Raw genomic sequence first — 12,331 nt, forward strand, 5'->3', positions numbered from 1 at the left:
GAATTCCCATACTTAAGTGCAATAGATGCGCTAATATATCTGGCTAATTGTATTAGGTCAGACATAGCATTTTTAGTGAACCTACTTACACGATACAATACAGAACCCACTATAAGGCATTGGAAGGGCGTGAAGGATATTTGTGTTACTTGCAAGGTAGTAAAGATTTGGGTCTGTTTGGATATGCAGATGCTGGGTATCTATTAGACCCGCATACAACAAAAACATAGACTAGCTATGTTTTGCTATGTGGTGGAACTGCAATATCCAGGAAATCGTCAATGCAATGTCTTGTAACTACTTCGACGAACCACTCGAAAATAATAGTTTTATAAGAAGCCGCACTGGAATGCACGTAGCTTAGAAGAGTGAGCGATCATATCCATCTGTCATGTGATTTGAACACTACTAACACCCCACCATTTTCTATGAAGATAATGATGCATGTGTTGTACAAGTGCAATCAGGATATGTGAAAAGCAATTTAACAAAACACATCAACCCCGAGTTCTCTAAGGGTAATGCATAGCAAATCATATGAAAATCTTACACATTTACTAAGTCTCTCCTTGCATCTAGTTTTGAAATACGTATTCGTGGCATTAGGATAATGAGGCTTAGAGAGTTGCACATTTCAGGGGGGGAGGGATTTCACATAATGCTGACATAAAGAATTAAACCTTAGTCAAGAAAATTAAGTACTTAAAGTTAATTATGAAGATTATATGAAGTATTTTGGATGGATTATACTCTTTTCCCCTTAAATAAGTTTTTCTGAAATTTCTCATGATAAAGTTTTTAATGAGGTAATTTATGTGACCATGTCGTGAGCTATATACTCTTTCTTCTATCTTTTCCACTGGGTTTTGGGGAGTTTTGATCAGAAATATATATTTTGCGAGATGTGAGCAAGGGGAAGTATTAAAAAACCTAGAGTATCCAAACAGAATTGTGGGCTCATCTCGATCTCTTAGAGTTTGGCCTTATCGAAATATGTCTCTATCTCTTGGAGATTGATTTTGTCTCTTAAGGATTTTTTCCACTATAAATACGAGGGTTAAGCTCACATTATAGAACACAGATAAATAATAGAGTTTTCCCTCTATATTATGTCTCCTATTTGTATAATTATTTATTAATGGAATCTCTGGCTATACCCGGTAGCAGAGGTTCCTCAACACTCCCTACACTTCACACTAGTACTACTACTACTCAGCTATAGGGTGTGTTCGGTACAGATCCAGATTCTCGCAGAAATGTTTTAGTTTCATATTTTTATTGGAAACATTTTTCTAGTGAAATAGAATCACTTATGCAAATCATTTAGCTAGCTGTCTGAATTCAGTTTCTTGAAAGAAAAGATGGTGTAATTGACCACTTTGTCATTTGCTGATAATTTTTTTTTTGCAATAATAACATTGCAATAACTATAATTGACATACATATACATCATGAGCATCATCTCTTATTATTTTTGAATTTAATTGGAATTGATCAAATTCATACAAAGTGGGGCCATATGAAGAAACTTGAAATTTCACTATATAAGTTAGAGTTGGAGATAATTTTAGAAATTAGTCTATTGATAAGATGAATATTGGCAAAATTTTCCTAATTTTTTGGAATCCTTTTAAAGCTCTAAAAATTCATGGAATGTGCAAAATTAGTCAAATTTAATGAATTTAATTTGAATTTGTTTAACCTTTTTAAGTGCAACCAGTTAAAATGAGTTACTTACGGATTATAGAACTAAAAAATTGATAGATTTTTCAGAGCCTTTTAAAAGGTCTAAATCTATAGGGAAAAGATATTAAAAATATGTATTTTTGAAGCAACCTTGAAACCGAGGGCAGTCGGGACTTGAATCTGTCAAAAATGCCTCCCAGACGTTTCTGGTTTCACAACCGTTTCGCTGAATCTTTTCGGTGAGAAATTTTTCACGGGCGATCGTTTGGCTGCCTCAAAGACCGATTCGATGGAGAAACGGGTGCATTTCGGTCAGCCAAACACACCCATAGTAATTGCTGCCGTGCTATAGTGATTCTAGATTATCAATCTGTTGTTGACACCTAAATTTTATACTGAATAGTAGTATTTAGCTACTGGCAATTCGCACTACATGATTTATAAGGAAAAGTTTAGGTTCAGCGTGATTCGGAAAAGTTTAGCTTCAGCATGGTTCGGAAAAGACTAATTCGTGCCTTTTTAAGTCAGTGATTGGCGATGCCGGCTACGGTGGAATTTTCACTTTTTAGTTTTTAAAAAAACATATTCTACTATAGATCCTTTGGAAAAATATATCCAGAAATATATTATTTTCTCGGCAGCATGTCTTTTGACGCCGTACGTCTATTACACGGCCTGTCCAACCGATCCACTGCGTATCCAACGTGGCATAGGACGGAGTCAAAATCGTAGCGCCGTGCAATTGAATAAATTCATTTCTAAAATATATTTTCTAAAAGGACTAAAAAGTAACCATTCCACGCCGGCAATGTACTCCTCTACGTAGTTACGGTTCCGGTTTTTATGAAGTGCGGCGTTGGCGCAGGGGACACGCATGCGTGAGCCAGGGACCCCCAGTAGCAGACGGCCGGACATACGATGTTGGCATTGCGACACGGCGGCCCCCGACAAACGCCTCTGGTCAAGCCTCCGTAGCCGCGTGCGTCACACACGACCGGCATTCCGCATGCATCCATCTCTGCGTGCCATCTCACTCCCGCGCTGCCGCCGCGCGTGTCCATCTAGCTAGTCGCTACGGTGTTGGCTCCTGCTAGCCTACGTACGTTCCATCCTCCTGCCCTCCTTGTATTGCAAAACATCTCATCAGGAGATGTTGCTTCCTTCGCCGAGATCGTTAATAGGGCCGTGAGTGCAGATTTCTCAGACTTAAGCGATTACTTGAGCTCAACACTTGCATGATCTTTCTCTCTCTTTCTTCCCATATGGCCATGGCGTGGCAAGCATGTCATCAGGAGAGAAGAGCCATGGGCAATCACAGTCACTGCGTTGTTGGTGATGGGTCGAAACCAAAGCACTCCACCAGAAATGGCTTGCCGAGATTTTGGCCGATATGCTTACTGTTTGCCGGCCAGTTCGGAGCATGCAGCCGGTAGGCCGGTACAGTGCAAACGCAGCCCTCAGCTCGTCAGGGGTTCGTCTGTTCTTTCTTTTTTTTTGCTGCTACTGGGCAAATGCGTTCGCCTGCTGCAGATCGTGTCCAAACCACACATGCAACGCAAGCAAGCGCACGCAGTTGGCAGTGCCACCCGCAAGCGCACGTACGTGCATGGCAGATCGACGCAGGAGGCAGGCCTGCCGCCTGCCTCCCCTCTCAGCTGCAGTCGCAATTGCGAGGGGCCAGTCGGGCGGGCCCATAGCTACCCACTTCAGTTGTGTCATCGATCTCGCCTAGTCTTCTCAACCTCTCTGCAAAAGCAACCGCTCCTTGCCAAAAGATATCATAATCAATGGATCTTTCAGCTCCCAGAACGACCAACATGATTAAGATTCGGCGGTGTATTCCTTTTGAGAATTAGCAAGCGTTTAGTGTACCTGCAACCATCGATGTTCAGACAGGCTCTTTCTTTAATTCAGAAACAAAAGAAATTGTCCAGGCCCTGATTAAACAAAGGGAGCTGGGACGAGCCTTGACATTTTATGTGATTGTATGGTGCTACTACACAATAGTATATGTCGTGTGTGTGCTCGAGAAAATCAATTGATTCAGACCTCTGGTTGATATTTATCTTCAGAGCTTCGAAGAGCGTTTTGGAGCATATGTACGTGCACCTTGGCTCACTGAACTCGGGCATTCACTAATCATTTGGTAACTGGCAGGTGCCACGACCCAGAACTAATTGAAATGAAGAATATAACCGGTCATATAAGCTGTTCCATCACTACCGATATTTAATAGACCAACAATGATAGGATATCATTACTGATTAAAAATCAAATGAAAAGAATCACCCAATATGCCTTATGAACCGACAGTGATGAAGGACATCACTGCCGGTTAAAGACTTAAGCTGGTGGTAATGCTTCACTGCCGGGTGAGGACACCGACCAGTAGTGATATCTAAACTATTACGGTCGGTTCTAGTCACGAACCGACAGTGATAGTTCATCAAATATCACTATCGGTTCGAGTTATAAACCGATAGTGATAATGGGTATCACTACTGGCTCATGTGACGAGCCGACAGTGATAATGGATGTCAATATACTTAAAAAATTCATAACTTCTTCATAAGAAGTTAGATGGAGAAAAACTTTACATGAAAATTGTAGTCCTCGACGAGATCTACAACTTTGTAATTGAAAACTTTTTAATTTGAGGTCATTTAAATGCCCAAATAATCTTAATAAAGTTTCAGCCGTGGTCGATGATATCTAAGCTTAAAAAATCATAATTTTTCATACAAAGAAGGATGAAGATAAAATTTATATAAAAATTATAGCTCTCGACTAGATCTAGAACTTTGTAGTTAATTATTTTTTTATTTAACACCATAGAGATGAACAAATAAATGTCTAAAATTGATACAGAATGAGCCACAAACTTGACCCTAACTTTTAGTTTAGATATAGTGTAAAACTAGTATGGATCATTAAATAGCCACATATAAGGTCACAAAGTTTAAAATTACAAATTTAAATATATTTGTCACGAGTTTGGAAACTCGAATTGATGAAACGTCTGCACAGCACTCGTAAAAACTCTAATCCCGGGATCTCATGTACCTCCTGTATCAGTCCCTAGATCAAGTAGCTGATACGTACAGTACAATAGTTGTAGTATCACAGTCAAACTTCATACATAATTACTAAATTTTAAAGTACAAAGGGTTACAACCCATACTGTATATTACAATCCTAGCCGAGAGGCCAACAAAACACAGTGGAAAGCAAAAGTCCAAGCCACAAGAAGCTTAGGGTGTGGACGCAACTTCTAAGACTATTCTTCATCCTCGTATTCACCTCCAACGAAGTAGGCATCGACTTTCTCATCTGAATAACAGCAAGAATGAGTACGAAAGGTATTCGGCAAGCCCTGTACTACTTCAAGGTGTTGATAGATGCATAAAGAGGTCATTCAAAATAAGGATTTACGATTTAGTTTTAAGCATAAAGTAGTTTATGCACATATCCAATTGTATCATCTATGATTGACTTAAAAATAGTTTAAAAAATTTAAAACCAGGTAACAAGCTATATCTGGGATTTTTTCGGTCCTGGAAGAGGCTACATCTCACTCTGCAGTATCTTTTATCACATCTGGTGCACCTCTAGTACCACACAGATTCTAGCAGATTTAGCAAGCAACCTCATCATACGGATATTTAGTCCACACACTCAATCATCAAAACACACGCACCCAGAATCTAGTCAACGCGATTGTTGCTTTCATATGTCCATGACCGTGGATACGGCTATTCGAACATGTTTACACTCTATAGACAACTTTACCCATACAATATACTCAGCCTCCAACCGTTGCAAGCGGAGGAGCGAATCATACTGAGACACTCCAATCATCTTTCCCACTGGGCTTTTCTACGATATTTACCCCCAAGATGCAGAGTCCATATTTGATAGCTAGTCCCCTTTTTAAGTCTAGGTCGGTACTAGAAACCTCCAAACAGAGGGACAAACGGCCACTTGACTGCACGCTGCTCTTAGCCTCCAAGTATGATACCCAACTTAGTTCGGTGAAGGAGAAGTCAAGTCCTACCCATTCAGGACATATGGTTGCACAGGGTGGCTAAGCTAGACGTCGTAATGACTCGGTCCTTAAGCGGTCAGGACAAGTATCTTTTGGCAATGAACACCACAGAGGTGACTCAAGCCTCTAGGAGCATCCTCATCTAGAGTACTACTCCAACTGCCCTCACCAAATAGTTTTCACCTATTTTTACACATCACCCATCATATCCCACACGACATCAAGGATTTTAAAACTATCACGGAATTAACAAGCATCAAGAATTCATAGTATATGAGTTATTATTGACAACAGTAAATCTTATCTCCGACGAGATGTATTTTAAAAGCGATGTCTCCGAGGAGACGTATTTAATCCCAAGCATGCTAGATATCAAGGCGTCGGCTATCATTAATATAGATAACATCAGGTAATCCTAGGGTGATATGTATTTTGGATGATAACACTTATGGTATGGCAAGTGTTGACAGGATTAACTACTACAAGCAGTTTGTAAAAGCGCAATACATAGCACATGCGATATAAGTCCAGTTTAGTTGATCATGTAGATTAGTTAAAAACATAGATTCAATATGATAAAGGAGATAGGACTTGCTGCTCGTGTTTGGGTCAAGCGGCTTAACGGGCTACGGGAGCAGGGCCGCCCATGGGGGCATGACCTATGGGCGGTTGGGCCTGCCTGATAGGCTGGCCGCTACTGGGCCGAGCTAGCCCTGCAGGCTAGGCCGAGCGACGCACGACGGAGAAGGGGGAGAGAACGACGGTGGTGAGCGATTATGGCGGGGGTCACCGGTACTCTCGTCGGCGATGCGATCTGGCCAGCGTTTCACGATAGGAATTCCACACCGGGGATCTACACAACACGACAGACTCGGTGGTGGGCTCAACGTCGGTGGCCGACGGTGGGAGTGATAGCATACGGCAGCCGGAGAGGGGACAGCGGTGTGGCAAGAATCGGGTAGCACCTCCCCTGCACATGGAGGTGCCAACATGTAAAGAAAAGGGGCATGAGGCCCATTGGTATCACAGCACGATGGCCGGCCACCCACATGGACCACTAGCATGCCGACGATGATCAAAAGCATGGAGTCGGAAGGCAAACACACGACAGTGCGTGGAAACCGACCAGGAGAGAGCACGGGGTCGATAGCTCGCTATCGAGGAAGGGTGCTAAGGGATTCGGGGAGGCTCATCGTTCTCGGAGACGACGAGAATGGGACGATGGTCGGCGGAACGACGACGTCAAAGCAGCGGATGGTTTGGCTTTCGACAAACGAATGGCAGCACAGGGATGGTGGTGGCTCCCTGATGCTCCTCAGTGGCATGTGGATGGCGAATTGACGATGGCAAAGGTGCGGTGGCGTGAATGGAGACGGTGGTGAGGTGGCGTGGCGAACGGAGAAAGGGAGGGTGAGGGAAATCGAGGTCCCTATTTATAAAGGTGAGGGAGGCGCAGAGAGAGGCGGTGCGCACGTGACATCGGGCGGATGTCGGCGGCAGCGCAATGACGAGGTGGCAGGACGGCGCCCATCGCGTTTCCCATGGATTGGACGCTCTGCGCCGTCCACGCGCAGGCGGGGTGCAAAAGTCACATGTCCTAGGTGCGCGAGCATGGGCGAAGAGATAGAGCGAGAGAGAAAGGAGAGAGCGGGAGAAGTGGAGTCCGGTCGGGATATTTCCTGGAGAGCGGAAAACAAAGGCCGACGGCGTGGTGAGGTGGAGGAGGGAGGAGAAGGGAGAGAGCGTGCGGGCGGTCCAGCACGAGTGTGAGTAGGCCAAGTGGGCCGAGTGGTGCGGTCATGACCCGACGCAGGGAAGGAAGGAGGGGGGAGAAAGGAAGGTCGGGCCGGTTGCCGTGGGCGGCGCGACAGAGAAGGGAAAGAGGTTCGGCCCGGGAAGAGAGAAAAATGAAAATGGACTAAGGAATTAGTTTTAAATTCAAATTAAGTTATTTGAATTTGGATTTGACTTTGGATTAATATCAATTCAAATAAACATATTTGAGTCGTGATTTGGACTTGGATCTTGATTCTTAACGGAGGATTCGAATTCAATTTGGACTTGGGCTGAATAAAAACTAAGAATATATTTGAAATTGAGAGACATTCAATTCGCATGAACCAATTTAATGAAGGGATTAATTTGAAAACTATTTTAGTGAATTTTGGAACACCTGATTAACTTAATATATTTAATATATAAATGTATATGTACTGGTATATATACATTCATATACATACCTCTTTGATTTTAGTTAGCCTAATCAATCACAAAAAGATTTAATTTTCAGCGAAATTTGCAATTAATTAACATGTTAAACTCAGGATGTTACAACACAGACTTTCAAGTGTAGCACTATGTCTCTAAAAATTATCTGCCAGATCGGAGAAGATTACTTTTCACCCAAAAACATCAGAGGTCCTGTCGAGGATCTTTCAAGCCATTTTTAGGGTCAAGGAAGGTGCAGTCTAAAGATATGTATTTTTCGGATGCGCCTCATCTTTAGCTTCAACAGTAGAGGTCGAACGTCGAAATCGGACTCCATATACAAAAGTTATGGCTGATTTACTTTGGACAGAAACTTTTTCATACGGGTCGGATGGAGACAAACTTTTTCATACGGAGTCAAATGGAGAGAAACTTTATATTAACACTGTTGAACTCGACGAGATGTATAACTTTGTAGTGGATCACCGTTTCAATTAGGATCATTTAGATGTGCAAATAGCCATTAAACGTTCGATGAGAAGATTTCAAAAGGATTGATTTTGCTATTGTACTCAAGAACAAAAGCAGTGATCGATACTCGAACATCTTGTTGAAGCCGGGTGAGCAGTAGTCAATTGGGTGCCTTTGGTCAAAAAATTTTATTTGCTTTTTTCGACCACAAACATGCTGAATCGGGGACCGACAATCACTGTCGGCTGAAGCCTTCAGCCGGTAGTGATAACCCCTTCACTGTCGGTCCCTGAGCCGGCAGTGCTAGTCGGTGACTACCACTTCCTGTTACCCACTGCTCGTCTAAAACCGACAGTGAAGGAGGCTTTAGAGCTGGAAGCGATAAGTGTTATCAGAGATTTCAAGGCTACCGAAAAGTTCCATTGTTCCTTGATCATATTATATACTTGAGAAAATCATTGAACTCAACAAGAATTTGCTTCTGGCTACCAAAGAAAAATGCATAACCCTCCCACAATCAAAGGCAAAATTTCGCTCTACATTACAGGCATCACATGTAAATTAATATAGGAACATGGTTTAGAACATACATCACATGCATCACATACATTAGTTAAGAACATGGTTCAGAACATAATTCACAACATAAACATAGAAATAACATGAGAGCATGGTTCAAAATATAAACCTAGACATAACATGAATCTCTAGTAGATTGTAAGGAACCATCCAGATAATATTCTAATTAATCATTAGGAGGATCATTATTCATAATCACAACCTCGATGACTAACCAGAATATCATCCCGGTAGTCTCGGCACTTGTTTTGTGCACAAGATCGGAACACATACCTTTTCAACAAATACATCACAACAAATCTTAAGAAAGAGTGAATAATTAATATTATATTATAAGTTCTTAAGCGTGCAACAAGTTATTACAATTTAAAGCAAAAGAGAGCTAATAGGAGACTAAGACCAGCTCAACTCCTAACCAACAAAAGAAACTAAGCATCAGAAGACTAAAACTATACAACAAAAGGAGGATATAGTCATATGACCTTAGGCTCCGTCACAAAAGCACGCCAATAGAGTATGATGTACTACTCATTCCTGTCACCACCCTCGGTAGGCGTGTAGTAGCCAAAAACCAACTCCTCGCCGGTAGCACATGAAATAGCAGCATGAGTATGAAGGTACTCGCAAGACATAATCCATAAAGGGACACTTATAAATAACCCGACTCCAAGGATTATGCATTTGGATAATAGCAAGAAAAGACCGCATGATTAAGCAAACTTTATATGCAAAAGCAAATTGGATAAACATGTGTGAGCATCTATACTCGACCAAAGTAACAAACTAGCCCATAAACATCAACTGAGCATAACGTAAACGAAAACATAGTAGTAACATCTGTAAAGGAACCATCTCATCACCTCCACCCTACCAAACCATATTTGTAACTCTACGACTGTTACAAATGGAGAAAAGCATGTTCATGATCAAGAGCGCGACATGTCAAAATATTTTTACACCATACAAGGGGTACACCTTTACCTACATAACTTGAGAACCATATGGCTTGCATGACCACACAAGTCTATACAAGAGGTACTCATGTCAACCTTTTCCAATATGCCCTGACCATTTGAACATATGACGATAGGTACGGGGGTCATCAAGAACTACTCATGGTGCAAACTGGATACCCCAATGAGCCTCATACCCGACACCATCGACCCGCACGCTAAAAAGCCACATCTACAAAGGTAATCGACTTATCGTTCCCATATGCGACATGTAGTAAGCATGAAAACTGCTAAAACCAACTGCCACGTCTACGGTGTCCGGATTCCTCTCCCGACCTTCCCAGGGGAACTCTACATCCAGGTAGGAGAAACACCTCTAACACCGCGCACATCTCATCTACAACCCATCATTGTGATCATTGCGTAAGTAATTAAAGCCTATGCTCGCGACGATGAAATATTTCACCGCTCGAGTTCTACCGAGGACCTAAGTACCTGCTAAGCACCATGAGTAACATTTTAAATTAGACAACACCATATTAAACCCAGGCTAAAAGGATACGAGTCAATAATTAATCAAGATAGGAGAATTAGTGCACTAACATAGGTTCTACCCATCATAAATCCAACATCGACTCGAACTCATGCATAACATACATAAAGCGTAATTTATCACATTAAACACATATGATCCAAAGTACTAGGCGAAATATGCTTAGATGTTTCTTGTTGCTCTGATGACCTCCTGATGCTACACGCACAACACTCGTAGAATTTCTTTAGATTGACGTCGCCTTCAGCCACATCCGGGTTCTTCATTCATTAAACAAGAACACGTGCAATGATGAGCATGAATGAAGTGCAACAATACATGCCACAAAATGCATAGAATGAAATGCCATAAAACTATACTTTATAATACATTAAGACATTTTTCCGATATTGCACTAATCATAACATGGATTATCGAAGTGGTTTCACAATTTTAGCACATGTTATCAATAAACTATGATTTCATTAAGATAAAACACATTTATTTAACTAATTAATTCTCACAAATCATTTAATGAGTTCCAAATTTTTTTTTAACATGTAGTTCACACTCATACGAAGCTAACGCAATTGGTTTCATAATTTTTGGAGTTCGTATGAATTAATTATGAATTTTACTAGCTATTAACACAAAAGGAAAAGTCTGATAAACAGTAACTACGGATTCTCCGAGAATTTTCACGGACACTCCGCATTTTGGCAGTCTCTGGACTTCTGCAGGGAGTAGGTCCTCGCAAGAAAAAATTGCCGATTTGATTTGTGAGCTTCTCCAAACCAAAGGGAGACATGATTGAGATAGTCAAAAGAGTCTATAACTTACTCACCAACCTAGCAACTCGATTTCTAACTCAAATCTCATCTAAATTCTCTAAATTAGGTCTAAAGCTCAAGAACCCTAGAACTTCACTCTAACTCGAAATTGACCAACCAAATCACATATTTACGCTGGGGAAGCCTAAGAGACTTACCCACGGTACTTGTGGAGGTTAGTGACTATCGGGGGATGAAGGAAACGGAGGAATCCGCCCGGGAGATGAAGAAATTCGGTGTTCCTCGTGCTTCAACCAAAACACCAAAAGACGTCAAATCCGGCTCTAATCCTTCAGGAACGAGCAAATAAATTGGATGCATATGTAGCTTAGGAGCTAGTGATCGTGTGGATACCACATGTGTAACTTGGCTTCGCTTCTAGAGAGAGGAATCCGAGGAGAAAGAGAGAGAGCTTGAGAGAGAGGGAGAGCGGCAGCTTGACTGCTCAAATGGAGAGTGAGAGAGCGTGGGGAGTGAGAGAGAGAGGGAGCAGGCGGTGCTGCCCATTTGGAGTGGTGGGTAGTAGGGTCCATGTGGAATAGAAAGGATGTCCGTTTTAACTGTAAATTATGTTCTTTTCTCTCTTGAATTTCTTTCTGTCATCAGATTGACTTAAAATGAATTGCACTAGCATTCCAAAATAAATTGCCTCAAAACTAATCATAGCGCTAATAACATATGATTAGACTTAATTACATAATTACAATTTTCGGGATGTGACACAGGTCTTTGAGGCTATAGCTTCAGCAGCATGCATGTGTTTCACCGTAATCTAAGCAAACGTATTGTCTTTGTACATCTTCTCACTGTCATTAGGATCAGACACTATCCTTACTAACCCATTCATGCATTAGAACTAAACAACATTGCTTCCAAACCTCTTGCCCTTGTTAATAAGATATGATATTCAAATCAATCTTGCAGGTCACAAAAATGTCTCCATTGTGATGAATACAAATAGAGAAATTTCCATCAGGAATAAAAGACATAAGAATACGATTCATAACATAAAATATATCCACATTAG

The sequence above is a fragment of the Phragmites australis genome, chromosome 2 (assembly GCF_958298935.1).
Source record: "Phragmites australis chromosome 2, lpPhrAust1.1, whole genome shotgun sequence".
NCBI lineage: Eukaryota > Viridiplantae > Streptophyta > Magnoliopsida > Poales > Poaceae > Phragmites > Phragmites australis.